The sequence below is a fragment of the Mustela erminea genome, chromosome 18, assembly GCF_009829155.1.
Source record: "Mustela erminea isolate mMusErm1 chromosome 18, mMusErm1.Pri, whole genome shotgun sequence".
NCBI classification, from domain to species: domain Eukaryota; kingdom Metazoa; phylum Chordata; class Mammalia; order Carnivora; family Mustelidae; genus Mustela; species Mustela erminea.
The window spans coordinates 14,209,892-14,226,479 of record NC_045631.1 but is presented as its reverse complement, the minus strand read 5'-3'; the positions used below and the strand labels follow the sequence as shown (position 1 = coordinate 14,226,479).

General features: G+C 39.6%; 1 pseudogene; it reads right to left on the bottom strand.

Moving 5' to 3' along the window:
• Nucleotides 1-1,081: 1,081 nt before the first annotated feature.
• The window catches only part of LOC116577964, a 35,885-nt pseudogene continuing 20,378 nt past the window's right edge, over nt 1,082-16,588 (bottom strand).

Below are 16,588 nucleotides of genomic sequence, written 5' to 3'. Positions count from 1 at the left end.
TGCTGCTGGGGACTCAGGAGGCTGAAAACTTGGCCTGGGAAGAGAATTTCTTTCCCTGGTGTTTTGCTGCTGAAAACGATTCCCCCCAGGCCAGGAGCCAGCTGTGTTCTTGGATAGTCTGTGGCCATGGAGTAGCAGGACAACCCCCCACCCCATATGGAAGCCTGGGAGGTGGGTTTCTGAAATCCTGAACTGTAATCCCATCGGTAATAGTCCAACAGTTTGCTTTGACCAAAGATCCTCTGTATTTGAACATGCTTTCCAATTGTTCAGTAATGGGAGTCCCAACATAACATGGCTCACATATTTTTTTTTATGTGGATATAGATTTTTATCTATCCGTAGAGAAAAATGACAAAATTCTTTGTTTTTAGAGGTTATTTCTCATGCCTGAATCCATCTCTACACCCAGGGGAGACTCAAACTCACAACCCTGGGACCAAGCATCACACACTCCACCACATGAGCCATCCGGGCAGCTCGTCTCTTTAGAGGTTATTCTAAAATTCTGCCTTAAAAATTTTTAAAGATTTTATTTACGTATTGGTCAGAGAGAGATGGAGAGCACAAGTATGGGGGAGGGACCGAGGCAGAGGGAGAAGCAGACTCCCCTTTGAGCAGCGAGCCCAATGCGGGATTCCATTCCAGGACGCCCGCCTCATGACCTGAGTTAACACACTGAACCAGTCGGGTGTCCTGAAAATCCTGCTTTGAAATGTAACCTGGGCAATTATCAATTTATTTATTTTATTATTAGTTTTATTATTTTTTAATAATTTTTAATGTTTTATTTGCAAATTATTTATTTTCTTTTATTTTATTAATTTTACTTTTTAATTTATTTTACCATTCATTTTTATTATTTATTTAAGATTTTTGAAATTTATTTGACACAGAGAGAGAGAGAGGTCACAAGTAGGCAAAGAGGCAGGTAGAGGAAGATGGAGAGGTTGGCTGCCTGGTGATCAGCGAGCCTGATACCGGGCTCGATCCCAGGATCCTGGGATCACGACCTGAGCTGAAGGCAGAGTATTAACCCACTGAGCCACCCAGGTGCCCTAGATTCATTAACAAGTTACCTGACAATCAAAGTTCACCTTTTAGAGTGCAGTCTGGAGGATAGTTTGATTTTTCGGTGGGGGGAGCTGTTGGGGCCTTGGAAAATGACAGGATCATTATGGAGCTCATCTGAAGTTGCTTTACCAGGTAACAATGGACAGGGTATAATCGTAGAACTTAATGTTACTTCTATTATCACCTGTGACAATGTAGCTGAAATGAACAAAAACATCTGTTTGGGAACTAACAGTAGTAAGTACCATCTCCTGAACAGCTCATTTTATGTCCAGCTCTGGAATCCAGGTGTTGTACAAATTTCACTTTAACACTGTGGCTGATTTTACAGTCGTTCCACTTTACATCTGGGAAACTAAGGCTCAGAGAATTTGAGAAATTTGCTCACGGCCTGGGGTTGCCAGATTTAGCAAATAAAAAATGCAGGATGCCCAATGAAATTTGAATTTCAGTGAAACAAGCAGTAATCTTTCAGTACAAGTATATCCCAAATACCGCTGGGGACCGACTTACACACGGCAGCCCCATCAGGCCCCGTGGCTAGACTGTGCAGGGACCCAGGGGTACCTAATGCAAAGCACACGCTCTGTGTCGCTCTCCTCTCCCCGCCCTCTCCCATCAGCCACATGCAGTGGCTATGGGCGTTGATTGATATTCTTTGCCACTAGACCACAGAGGACATCAGAGTCCATCCACCAGCCCTCTGAAATCACACATCTTGGCAAAAGCACACAATCCACTTTACAGGAAGGCACTGCTCTCAGAGCCATATAAAACCCTGTCCAGTAGTCACAGCCAAAGGCAGTGTCCTGTGATATAATGGCTTTTATTTCCAATTCTCAGATCCATCCCAAATGGGGATTGGCATTATGTACTGGCATAAGTCTAATCACGGTCGTGGGCGGGGGGGGGGGGCAGGATGGGGGATCCTCTTATAGATGCAAAGTGATTAAATGCAGTTTCTGATTGATCAGCAAGGCAGGTGGGCAGAGTAATTGGTGAGAACATCTTTCACTGCCATCTGCTGGAAAGAAATGGCAAAACAGGCCAAGTGTTTTCAAGATCCTTGGTGGGCTCCCTGGTCCTGGCTGGATTTTATTTACCATGGAGAGAGGGGAGTACAGGCCTGGTCTTCACTGGGCCCTAGCCCCCCAACTAATTAAAGGCTGATTCATCATCAGCTGCAATTCTTCTACTGTATTTTCCACACCCCCGAGTGAGGACAACTTGCATTTCTCTTTGTAAAGACATGCCAGGACCTCACCGCTCTCTGTATTAAATGAAAAAAAAAAAAAAAAAGTAGGTCTTTTGAAAAGCAAACACATGCACATGGTCCCTGTCATGAGGGAGAGTCCTCCATCCCTGTCGGGAACTTCTCAAGCATACTAATAACGATGATTTCATCTAGAGCTCCCCTGTGCCAGACAAGGTGCTAGAGTTTTACGTGGCTTGTCTCACAAAAATTCTCATAAAATCACTCTGAGGGAGAGTGTCATCATGCCCATTTTCTCCCGGCTAGCGGCAGAGCAATGGAGCACAAAATCAGAACTTTTAAAAGTATGCTCCACTGGAAAAATGGAGGCTCAGCCAAGTTAAGTCCCTTGCCCCGAGTTATTCAGCAAGGCAGGGATACGTCTGGAATGTGAACCCTTTTCTGTCTGAGACCAAGGCCTTTAATGACCCTTTCTGAGCCCCCACAGCCTCTTCAGTCAGCAAACTTTATAAAGTTCTGTTGTATTTCATATTTTCATAATGGGTAAGTGTTGTTTTGTAATCAGAAGAAACAATATAGTTATTTCATTTCCTTAAAATTAAAGTACATAATATTTATGGTTAAAATGACTCTAATGAGTGTGGAAGGAAAAAAGCAAGTTTTTGTTTCACCAACACAAAGGAGTTCTTTAAAAGTAATACATGGGAAAAAAAAAAAAAAGGCAAACCAGGGAGGAGTCAAGATGGCGAAGAAGTAGCAGGCTGAGACAACATCAGATAGCAGGAGATCAGCAAGATAGCTTATCAAACCATCCCAAACACCTACAAATCCAACAGGAGACCAAATAGAAGAAGAGCAGCAATTCTAGAAACAGAAAATCGACCACCTTCTGAAAGGTAGGACCAGCGGAAAAGTGACTCCAAAGCGATGGGGAGATAGACCGCAGGGGGAGGAGCTGGCTCCCAGCTAGCAGGAGAGCAATGGAGCACAAAATCAGCACTTTTAAAAGTCTTCTCCATTGAGTGAAATTGCTCCAGAGACTAAGCCGGGGTGAAGCCCATGCCAGCAGAGCGGGGCCTCAGGTCCCTCGGGCTCACAGAAGGATGGGGGCTATCTGAGTGTTGCAGAGCTCATAGGTATTAGAGTGGGGAAGCCAGCTACAGAGATGGAGTCAAGGAGTGAGCTCTCTGCTCAGGGTTACCTTATTGTGATCTGTGGCACAGGCCACTGCTCTGTGATCAGGGACCCCACAAGATCCAGGGAGACCCCCCTGGAAAAACTCAGGGATTGGCGAGGTTCAGAGACTCCAGGCAGGACCGTGTGCCAGAGACAGAGAAGTTTGGTTACAGGTTGTCGGCCAGGGAGATGGGAGTGATTGAGCTCTTTTCTCTGAGGGTGCACTGAGGAGTAGTGCGCCAAGCTCTCGGCTCCTCTGGGCCAGAGATTGGGAGGCCACCATTTTCATTTCTGACCTCTGGAACTCTACAGAAAGCATTCAGGGACAGTGAACCCGAGCGGATAACTTAACCTTGCCCCTGATAAAGGCAGTGCACTTCCACCTTGGGCAAAGACACTTGAGAATCACTATAATATGCCCCTCCCCCAGAAGGTCAACAAGAAATCCAGCAAAGACCAAGTTCATATACCAAGAGAACAGCAGAATTCCAGAGAAGGAGGAAGCAAAGCAGGGAATTCATGGTTTTCTCCCCATGATTCTTTAGTCTTGCAAACTTAGTAAGTTTTTTTAATTTTATTTTTTTTCTTCTGCTAATTATTTTTTAACTTATACCCCCTCCTCTTTTAACGTTTTTAACTAGTTTCTCTTAACAATCCCTTTCATAAGAAAAAAAATTGGAACCTTCATTATTAAAATCATATTTTATCCTTCATTTTATCTAACTTTATTTTTTGTTCATACATAGGGCTTTTTCTTCTAAAAATAATATGGGTTACAAGTTCTAATAGATCAAAATACACCCTAAATCTAGCACAGGGCTTTGTTATAGTCTCCAGCCTGAGCAAATTGTCTCCAATTTCTTTTTCTTTATTCTCCCAACCAATTTATCCTTATCAACTCCTTTTATAGAAACCTAAAAATATTTTTCATCTTCATAACCATATTCCATCCCTTCATTGTGTTTACCCTTATATATGCTTTTCATTCTTTAAAATTTTGGGAGGTGGTTTCTTCTAAGAGACCAAAATACTCCCAAAATTAAGTGGGTGTCCCTGTTCTATTCAACAGTCTAATATATATTTTTTGTTTGTTTACTGTTTAATTTTTTTTCCTGATCTTCTTTTTACCCACTTTCTTCCCCCCATGGTTTGGGTTCTCTTATGATTTGGTTAAAGCACATTTTCCTGTGGTCTTTGCCACCCTTTTAGTATTTTATTCGCTCCTTCATATATTCTTATCTGGATTAAAATGACAAGGTGGAAAAAATCACCACACACACACACACACACAAACAAAAAACAAAAAAAAACAAAAAACAAAAAACAAAAAACACAAGAGGCAGTACTGAAGGCTAGGGACCTAATCAATACAGAGATTGGTAATATGTCAGATCTAGAGTTCAGAATGATGATTCCCAAGGTGCTAGCCAAGCTTGATAAAGGCATGAAAGTTATTAGAGAAACACTGTCTGGAGAAATAAAAGAACAAAAGCTAACCAAGTTGAACTCAAAAACGCTGTTAATGAAGTGCAATAAAAAAATGGAGGCTCTCACTGCTAGGATAAATGAGTCAGAAGAGAGAATTAGTGATATAGAAGACCAAATGACAGAGAATAAAGAAGCTGAGCAAAAGAGAGACAAACAACTACTGGACCATGAGGGGAGATATCGAGAGGTAAGTGATACCATACGATGAAACAATTCAGAATAATTGGGATTCCAGAAGAAGAAGAAAAAGAGGGGGAGCAGAAGGTATATTGGAGAGAATTATAGTAGAGATTTTCTCTAATATGGCAAAGGGGAAAAGCATCAAAATCCAGGTGGTTCCAGGAGAGAACCCCCCTCAAAATCAGTAAGAATAGGTCCACACCCTGTCATATAATGGTAAAATTTACAAGTCTTAGAGACAAAGAGAAAATCCTTAAAGCATCACAGGACAAGAAGTCTGTAACATACAATGGTAAAAACATTAGATTAGCAGCAGACTAATCGACAGAGACCTGGCAGGCCAGAAAGAACTGGCATGATATATTCAGAGCACTAAATGACAAAAATATAAAGCCAAGAATCCTATATCCAGCCAAGCTATCATTGAAAATAGAAGGAGAGATAAAAACCTTTCAGGACAAACAAAAACAAAGAATTTGTAAACACCAAACCAGCTCTACAGAAAATATTGAAAGGGGTCCTCTAAGCAATGAGAGAGCCTAAAAGTAGTAGACCAGAAAGGAACAGAGACAATATATAGTAATAGTCACTGTAAAGGCAATACAATGGCATTAAATTCATATCTCTCAATAGTTACCTGGAATGTAAATGGACTAAATGCCCCAATCAGAAGACACAGGGTATCAAAATGGATTAAAAAAAAATCAATAGGTTGTTTATGAGAAACTCATTTTAGACCCAGAGTCACCACCAGATTTAAAGTGATGGTGTGGAAAACAATTTACCATGCTAATGGACATCAAAAGAAAGCTGGGGTGGCAATCCTTATATCAGATCAATTAGATTTTAAGCCAAAGACTATAGTAAGAGACAAGGAAGGACACTATATCATACTCAAAGGGTCTGTCTAGGAAGAAGATCTAACAATTTTAAATATCTATGCCCCTATCATGGCAGCAGCCAACTTTATAAACCAATTAAGAACAAAATCAAAGAAACACATCGACCATAATACAAAAATAGTAGGGGACTTTAACACTCCCCTCACTGAAATGGACAGATCATCCAAGCAAAAGATCAACAAGGAAATAAAGGCCTTAATGACACACTGGACCAGATAAATATCACAGATCTACTCATAACATTCCATCCCAAAGCAACAGAATACACATTCTTCTCTAGTTCACATAGAACATTCTCCAGAATAGATGACATCCTGGGCCATTCATCAGGTCTCAAGTGGTATCAAAAGATTGGGATCATTCCCTGCATATTTTCAGACCACTGCTCTGAAGCTAGAACGCAATCACAACAGGAAATTTGGAAAGAACCCAAATACATGGAGACTCAAGAGCATCCTTCTAAAGAATGAATGGGTCAACCAGGAAATTAAAGGAGAATTGAAAAAATCTCATGGAAACAAATGATAATGAAAACACAATGGTTCAAAATCTGTGTGACACAGAAAATGAAGTCCAGAGAGGAAAATATATAGCGATACAAGCCTTCCTCAAGAAACAAGAAAGTTCTCCAATGAACAACCTAACCCTACACCTAAAGGAGCTGGAGAAAGAACAGCATAGAAAGCCTAAACCCATCAGGAGAAGAGAAATCACAAAGGTCAGAGCAGAAATCAATGAAATAGAAACCAGAAAAACTATAGAACAAATCAATGAAACTAGGAGCTGGTTCTTCAAAAGAGTTAATAAGATTGATAAAACCCTGGCCAGACTTATCAAAAAGAAAAGAGAAAGGACCCAAATAAAAGAAATCATGAATGAAAGAGGAGAGATCACAACCAACACCAAAGATATACAAACAATTATAAGAACATATTATGAGCAACTCACGACAGCAAATTTGACAATCTGGAAGAAATGGATGTATTCCTAGAGACATATAAACAACCACAACTGAACCAGGAAGAAATAGTAAACCTGAACAGACCCATAACCAGTAAGGAGATTGAAACAGTCATCAAAAATCTCCAAACAAACAAGATCCCAGGGTCAGAGAGATTTCCAGGGGAATTCTACCAAACATTTAAAGAATAATTAACTCCTACTTCCTGAAACTGTTCCAAAAAAATAGAAATGGAAGGAAAAGTTCCAAACTCATTTTATGAGGCCAGCATCACCTTGATTCCAAAACCAGACAAGGATTCCATCAAAAAAGAGAGTTACAGACCAATACTCTTGATGAACAGAGATGTAAAAATTCTCACCAAAATACTAACCAATAGGATCCAACAGAACATTAAAAGGATTATTCAACACAACCAAGTGGGATTTATTCCAGGGCTGCAAGGTTGGTTCGATATCCGAAAATCAATCAATGTGATAAAAAAACATTAATAAAAGAAAGAACAAGAACCATATGATACTCTCAATAGATGCTGAGAAAGCATTTGACAAAGTACAACATCCCTTCTTGATCAAAACTCTTCAAAGTGTAGGGATAGAGGGCACATACCTCAATATCATCAAAGCTATTTATGAAAAACCAACTGCAAATATCATTCTCAATAGAGAAAAACTGAGAGCTTTTCTGCTAAGGTCAGGAACACGGCATGGATATCCATTATCACCACTGATATTCAACATAGTACTAGAAGTCCTAGCCTCAGCCATCAGACAACAAAAAGAAGTTGAAGGCATCCAAATCAGCAAAGAAGAAGTCAAACTATCACTCTTTGCAGTTGATATGATACTATATGTGTAAAACCCAAAGACTCTACTCCACATTGGCTAGAACTTGTACAGGAATTCAGTAAAGTGTCAGGATATAAAATCAATGCACAGAAATCAGTTACATTTCTTTACACCAACAACAAGACAGAAGAAAGAGAAATTAAGGAGTCAATCCCATTTATAATTGTACCCCAAACCATAAGATACCTAGGAAAACAAACCAAACCAAAGAGGCAAGGATCCATACTCAGAAAACTATAAAGAATTCATGAAAGAAATTGAGGAAGACACAAAGAAATGGAAAAATGTTCCTTGCTCATGGAGTGGAAGAACAAATATTGTGAAAATGTCTATGCTACCTAAAACAATCTACACATTTAATGCAATCCCTATCAAAATCCCATCCATTTTTTTTCAAAGAAATGGAACAAATAATCCTAAAATTTATATGGTACCAGACTTTGTATAGCCAGAGGAATATTGAAAAAGAAAGCCAAAGTTGTGGGCAACGCCATTACAGACTTCAAGCTCTGTTACAAAGCTGTCATCATCAAGACAGTATGGTCCTGGGGCACCTGGGTGGTTCAGTGGTTAAAGCCTCTGCCTTCAGTTCAGGTCATGATCCCAGGGTCCTGGGATCGAGCCCATGTTGGGCTCTCTGCTCCGCAGGGAGCCTGCTTCCTCCTCTCTCTCTCTGCCTGCCTCTCTGCCTACTTGTGATTTCTCTGTCTGTCAAATAAATAAAATCTTAAAAAAAAAACAGTATGGTACTGGCACAAAAACAGACACATAGATCAATGGAACAAAATAGAGAGTCCAGAAATAGACCCTCAACTCTATAATCAACTAATATATATTATATTATATATTTTCTTTGACAAAGCAGGAAAGAATGTCCAATGGAAAAAAGACAGCCTCTTCAACAAATGCTGTTGGGAAAATTGGACAGCCACAGGCAGAAAAATGAAACTGAACCATTTCCTTACACCACACATGAAAATCGACTAAAAATGGATGAAGGAACTCAGTGTGAGAAAGGAATCCATCAAAATCCTTGAGGAGAACACAGGCAGCAACCTCTTCGACCTCAGCCACAGCAATTTATTCCTAGGAACATCGCCGAAGGCAAGGGAAGCAAGGGCAAAAATGAACTATCGGGATTTCATCAAGATCAAAAGCTTTTGCACAGCAAAGGAAACAGTTAACAAAGCCAAAAGACAACTGACAGAATGGGAGAAGATATTTGCAAACGACATATCAGATATAAGGCTAGTATCCAAAATCTATAAAGAGCTTAGCAAACTCAACACCCAAAGAACAAATAATCCAATCAAGAAATGGGCAGAGGACATGAACAGACATTTCCACAAAGAAGACATCCGGGTGGCCAACAGACACATGAAAAAGTGCTCCACATCATTCGGCATCAGGGAAATACAAATCAAAACCACAATGAAATAGCACCTCTCACCAGTCAGGATGGCTAAAATTAACAAGTCAGGAAATTACAGATGCTGGCGAGGATGCAGAGAAAGGGGAACCCTCCTACACTGTTGGTGGGAATGCATGCTGGTTCAACCACTCTGGAAAACAGCATGACGGTTCCTCAAAAAGTTGAAAATAAAGCTACCCTACAACCCAGCAATGGCACTACCAGGTATTTACCCTAATGATACAAACGTAGTGATCCGAAGGGCATGTGCACCCAAATGTTTATAGTGGCAATGTCCACAATAGCCAAACTATGGAAAGAACCTAGATGTCCATCAACAGATGAATGGATAAAGAAGATGTGGTGTGTATATATATATATATATACACAATGGCATACTATGCAGCCATCAAAAGAAATGAATTCTTGCAATTTGCGATGACATGGATGGAACTAAAGGGTATTATGCTTAGCGAAATAAATCAGTTGGAAAAAAGACAACTCTCATATGATCCCCTATATGAGGAAGTGGAGATGCAACGTGGGGGCTTTGGGGGGTAGGAAAGAATAAATGACACAAGATGGGATCGGGAGGGAGACAAACCATAAGAGACTCTTAATCTCACAAAACAAACTGAGAGTTGCTGGGGGTCGGCGGGAGGGAGAGGGTGGTGGGGTTTGGGACATTGGGGAGGGTATGTGCTATGGTGAGTGCTGGGAAGTGTGTAAACCTGGGGATTCACAGAACTGTACCCCTGGGGCTAGTAATGCATTATATGTTTATAAAAATATTTTTTAAAAAAGCAAACCAATTAGTACAAATGAGATCATGAGAAGAGGTGAAGCCACCCCCACCCTTGATCCCGCTTCTCTGTTCATTTCCTCAGAGGCACCAAACATTCCCAGTTAATAAGGACTTTCTCCAGAAATATTCACTGCATATACAAAATATGTGTATACATCCAAAAGGGTTGTAATATACTTTCGTAATTACTGATTGCTGCTTTTTTATTAAGTTAATTACAGATCCACCGTAGAGGGCACAAGTGATGTCCTCTTTCTGAAAATGGACCAATTTACAAGGTGTGATTTGAGGAAAGCCCACAGAGGCGGAGGTAGGCTATGGTGGGCAGTGGATGTCCCAGACAACCAGCTTCCCTTCCATTGTCATGGAAAGTATTCGTGTTAAATTCAAATGAAAGATTAACTGGCTAAATTTTCCCATGAGCTTGTTGAAGGTCTGCCTTTTAGAAGACAGATTACACATTACGTTGGTGATAAATATAAAACAATTTGTCAGTATGGCATATTTTATAAATTACATTGATTTACAGTAGGAAAAAAGATAAAAATCAAAAAACCAATCACTAGGAAATCTCTTCCCCATGAATTGCCATGGTGCAGGCCATTCTGAACCTCTGAAGGTTTGCTAGGAGCAAGTGAAGGGCTGTGCACGGGGTTCATTAAACTGTTTGCTTCAAGCAAATGAAAAAGTGTTTAACCACTGGTTTATATCTGTTCAACTTCTCTTACCGAGGTTTCAGAGACTGATAAAAGAGACTAATGTCTGTCTTGTGCAAAAGCATGCTCCGGTTGTAAGATATCACAAAATAATTATCCCAGTCTTATAACTATAAACTTTTTCCATAAACTATTTTCCCATCAGTAGAAATTAAGTACTGTACACAGACATGCCCAAGACACCTCATGAAATCTGTGCTACATAAAATAAGGCACGAGAGCCATCTTTCTTAGGCAATGTCTTGGAGACAAAGTGTAGAAAGAACCCAGAGAGGTGAGTGGAGCCCCACAATGAATGTACAGTGAATGAATCAATCAGAGAAATGCCTTCATTTGCCATGTGATACAGCAAGTTTGCTGCCCCCTTCTCTAACGACACTTAGAAGATCCTCGGGCTCACCTTTTCTGCCCTGAACACAGGAGGGTCAAAAAACAATCACTGGTCAAGAGAGGCCATCAAGTTCTTCCTAAGAGCTGCTCTACTTTCATACAAGACATTGTCATGGCTTGCGGATTCTGTATTTGCAAACTCACCTACTCGCTACAATTTATAACCCCAAAATCAACCCTTGTGGCCCCTTCATGATGGTTTGCAGACACGTGCAAATGTGGAGTGGCAAAAATCTGACTCTCCCTGTGCACACGTTCCTAGCTGAGTCCAGTGAAGACATGCGCTGCCTTCTTATTCCAGCTTTCAAACTGTAAACAAGTGTCTTTCCAGGGTCTGCTTACTGCCACATGGGTCACGTTTTTGAGATGTTTTTTCTTGGTGAGAGCAGTATTTAAACTAATGCAAACATGGTACTGAAAGGCAGTCTCATGACGTACTTCCAGAGAATATACCTGAGTTAGATAAACGTCATTCAGGCATGCATTTCAGAGCTGCTGGCTGTGAGTCAGTGCTAATGCATCAACATTATGTATTAAACATGTCTTCAAAAGAAAACACACATAAGACAAGGTTATGTATCTATCTGTGGGGGAAACTGCTATGACCCGAGGCTGGCAGGAATCTAATCCTATACCTCTCCTAGGAGCAATGATTTTGTACTTGCTGAGGTCTGCAGAGACTTTGTGAAACTTAACTGCCACATATAATGAGAATTGACTTTATTGTTTGGTAACTTTGACTTATGAAAAAGAGGTTTGGACAGAATCATCTTTGTATTCATCCATCTCAAAAATTTTTTTTGCATGCCCTCTTAAAAATAAATTTCTATAAATCCTACCAAGCGTGAAGAAAGGAAGCAGAAGAAACACCATCAGGTGCTCACTGAGGGCAGCTTACATGGTTGTCAAATGCAGAAATTGTGGCAGGAGACGGGACCCGAGGTCCACCTCAGATGCGACAATGGCTCCAGGTGAGCAGGCAGGCAAGATAACTTGCCTGATGCACCTGATGCACCACCTTTGTACTGGCTCTGAAACGTCTAAATACGTAAGATCATGTTTTATTATTCTGAGAACTGGATAGCCTAAAAATGAGCCACTCACATTCAACTCTTTATTATATCACTCAGAACTAAATTTTCATTCTTTGTCGTATGCACACATATATTAGTACAGGCATCACTTTTGGGGGGGTATTTTCTCAGGGTAGTCAAATTTCTTTTACATAATATTTTATTTTGAACAATGGTTCCATTATTTTCAGCTGACAATTCAATACAGTAAAGGAGCCAAGTAAAAATGTCCAATGATTTGCCCATGGTGTACTATGAAGACAAACAAAGAGTAGCCTAAAGTGACTAAGCTTACACATCTTTACTCTCTACAACATCTGACATACAAAAATGCAGGAAGCATTACTCACTTTTTCTGTTAAACGTGAGGCACTGTGAGCAAGTATATCTCCCTCTTCATACTGAGGGGTACAGAAAAAATAATCACTACTACAAAAAGACCTGGTTTCTAAAAGAAAGAACTACTATAACCACAAAATCAAAAGGAATGCATCTAAACAGGGTCAGAGCTTTGCAACCTCCTCAGATAAGAGAACCTGCCTCAAGGAACATCTGAAAGCATTCAGAAAGAAAAGCAAATGTGTTTTTTTTTAAATGCCACAAATGATTTTGACTTTAAATGGTAGTAAATGAAATCTGAATGCTACATTTCTAAGGCATTAAAGCTACAATAAATACCAGAAGTTACAACTAGCACTGAAAATTGGTGACTGAATCAGTGTTTTTGATTTTGTTTTGCATTTTCAATTGAGGTAAAGTTCACATAACATAAAATTAACCATTAATCATTTTATTACTTTTTAAAAGATTTTATGCTTTAAATATTTTTAAAATATAAATTCAATTAATTATAAAGATTTTATTTTGAGGGGTGCGTGGGTAGCTCAGTGGGTTAAGCCTCTGCCTTCGGCTCAGGTCATGATCCCAGGGTCCTGGGTTCGAGCCCCACATTGGGCTCCCTGCTCAGCAAGGAGCCTGCTTTCCCCTCCGCCTCTTGTGACTACTTGTGATCTCCGTCAAATACATAAATAAAATCTTAATAAATAAATAGATAAATAACAATTTTATTTTGACATAATCTCTACACCAAACAACTCCAAGATCAAGAGCCACATGCCCCACTGACTGAGCCAGCCAGACATTCCAACCACTAGTCATTTTAAAGTATAAAATTCGGAGACACTTAGTACACTAACAACGCTGGGCACCATCCCCTCTGTCTAGTTCAGGACATCTTCATCACCCCAAAAGGAAGACCCCCCTCCATTAAGTTATCATGCATGCCCCTCCCTTAGGCCCAACCACCACCATTCTGTACTTTGTCTCAATGGATTCTCCTCTTCCAGACATTTCACATCGATGGACTCATAAAGCACATGGTTTGTTGTGTATGGCTTCTTTCCTTTACCATGATGTATACAAGGTTCATCCATGTCGTAGTGGGTGTCAGTGCCTCATTCCTTTGTATGGCCGAACCATAGTCCATTGTACGGAAGGACCACATTTTATGCATTCCTTAGCTGCGGGACATGTGGTTTGCTTCTACCTTTTGGCTACTGACAATTATACTGCTGCTATGAATGTTTGTATGTTTGTATTTGTCTGAATGCCTGTTTTAAATTCCTTTGGATTTAGGAATTGCTGGGTCATGTGGTAATTTTATGTTTAAGTTTGATGTTTTTTTTTAATCTCATGATTCTTCCCTGTGTCAGTATATACATTGCTCATCTGTTTGCTAATTCCTTTCTAAAAGGGGGTAAAAACCAAGGTCTTGAAAAACCCTGTATTTTTTAAACATGTTAAATACATTCAAATAAATATTTGCCTCATTACTTTAAAAAATTAAATGAAATTTAAATTAACTGTGGAAAGAACCAAGATGCCCTTCAACGGACAAATGGATAAGGAAGATGTGGTCCATATACACTATGGAGTATTATGCCTCCATCAGAAAGGATGAATACCCGACTTTTGTAGCAACATGGTCGGGACTGGAAGAGATTATGCTGAGTGAAATCAGTCAAGCAGAGAGAGTCAATTATCATATGGTTTCACTTATTTGTGGAGCATAACAAATAGCATGGAGGACATGGGTAGTTAGAGAGGAGAAGGGAGTTGGGAGAAATTGGAAGGGGAGGTGAACCATGAGAGACTATGGACTCTAAAAAACAATCTGAGGGGTTTGAATTGATGGGTGGGTGGGAGGTTGGGGTACCAAATGGTGGGTAATATAGAGAGCATGGATTGCATGGAGCACTGGGTATGGTGAAAAAATAATGAATACTGTTATGCCTAAAATAAATAAAAAATAAATTTAAAAAATTATCTGCTTCTGACTTAATACACTAGTTTCCAATGAGACTAAAGTAAATGCTATAATTAAATCAAAACATTTTAACACATATTTATTGTTTCCTAAGTAGATACTGTATGGTTACATTACCAAAACATCTCTACTTGGGGAATGAACATATACTTGTCCCTACATTTAAGACAAATCAAAATATTTCTACTTACCCACAAATAATATCTTACTTGTGTTCTACTGTTGCTCACCAATTCTTTATTATTTGTTGGATTAAAAGTAAAATAGTTCTGAAATATAAATTATGGAAATATATTACATTATGACAAATTTTCTGTTTCTCTCTGGCTAAGCTAAATGTTAAAAATAAATAATATTTATATTATATTAAATAGATGAGTAGGAATATAAAACAGAAAAGACAACAGCATTTTGCAAGCAATAGGAATAGAATTGAAAACCTGAACATTAAAATTAATGGCCTCAAATGTGTCCCCTTTCTTATTTAGTCTTATTTATTATAATTCATCATCTGTAAATTGGAACAAGCAAAAGTAGCACAATATTCACTGATAACCTTTACTCTGTGTCCTTTTGGACAAAAACTGCTGCATACACATTTCTAAATTTGACAAGGCCACAAGGTAACTTGGAATGAATGCAAATACTGGAAAGAGTTTCTGATTCCTGCCAACATGGTGAATAGCATGGACTCCTGGCTCCCTTCCATTAAATCAACCCTGTGGTAACTATGCAAGTGAGGAAACCACAAAGTGCAGAAGCTGAACAACAGCCACACCATCATGAAGCTCCCTGGGGAGACTGAGGCACGTGTCCTGTGGGGGTATGTGTATGGGAGGGGGTGGCTGTGGCCTGAAGTGAAGGGATGCAGGGGGAAGCCCTGGGAGACAACTTCTAGAAACACGACTTAAGTTCCATTCCTCCCACCACACTATCACCTACTCCATGCCTGCTCCAGGTATGTGAAGGACCAGACCTAATGTTTGAGAAGTAATTTCAAGACAGCTCATCAGCCTTGGCAGGGGCGGGGGGAATAGGGTGGCCGGGGGTGGGGAAGAACTGTTGGAAGTAAATGCATGGACAAGTCCTCAAAAAGGCTGGAAATCAGCCTCAAATCACTGAGATTTGTGATGCAATTAATCAGTTAATCTCGTGAACTTTGCCAGATGCCAACAAGAAGCAAAAGTGAATCTTCCTTGGAGGAAAGTACCATCCTGAGTATCAAATTATTCCTAGACTTCTTAAAGCATGACACTGGGCATCCGATGAAACACAACCAGACATATGAAAGAGACATTTCCAAACGACTGACAATCGGGAGGGAAGCAATCATCAGCAAGAGACCCCAGGAGATGCAGGCATAACATCGACACACACAGACTTGACAATAACTGTGGTCACGATGTGCCAGAGAGTAGAGGGCAAGATGGGCAATCTCAGCAGTAACTCTATTTTTAAAAAGTATCAAGCGGAAATTCTAGATCTGAAAAAAAAAAAAAAAACTGATTTAAAAAACTTCAAAAGATAATTTAACAGAAGATAAAATATAGCCAAAGAAATAATTAGTCAGTACAATGGGAAGACAAATTGTAGGAGAAAATATCCACACTGAAGGATAAAGCACAAAAGAACAGACAATATAGACAATAAGAGAGATAGAGCACAAGACGGGTCTAATTTCTGTATAATTGGAGTACCAAAAGGAGAGGAAAGAAAAAAAAGGTGATAAAAGCGATGTTAAAAGAAGTAGTGGGAGAGAATTTTGCAAAACTAAAGAAAGATACAATATTCCAAGTTCAAAGAACTCCAGAAGATACGTTTTTGTTTTTTAGATTTTCATTTTTATTTATTTATCCTTTGTGTGTGTGTGTGTGTGTGTGTGTGTGTGAGTAATCTCTTTGCCCAACATGGAGCTTGAACTCACAAGCCAAGAACAAGAGTCATATACTCCACTGACTGAGCCAGCTAGACACCAATTTTGGATTTTAAAAAAAATCAACAACATATCCATATACATAGAGACAC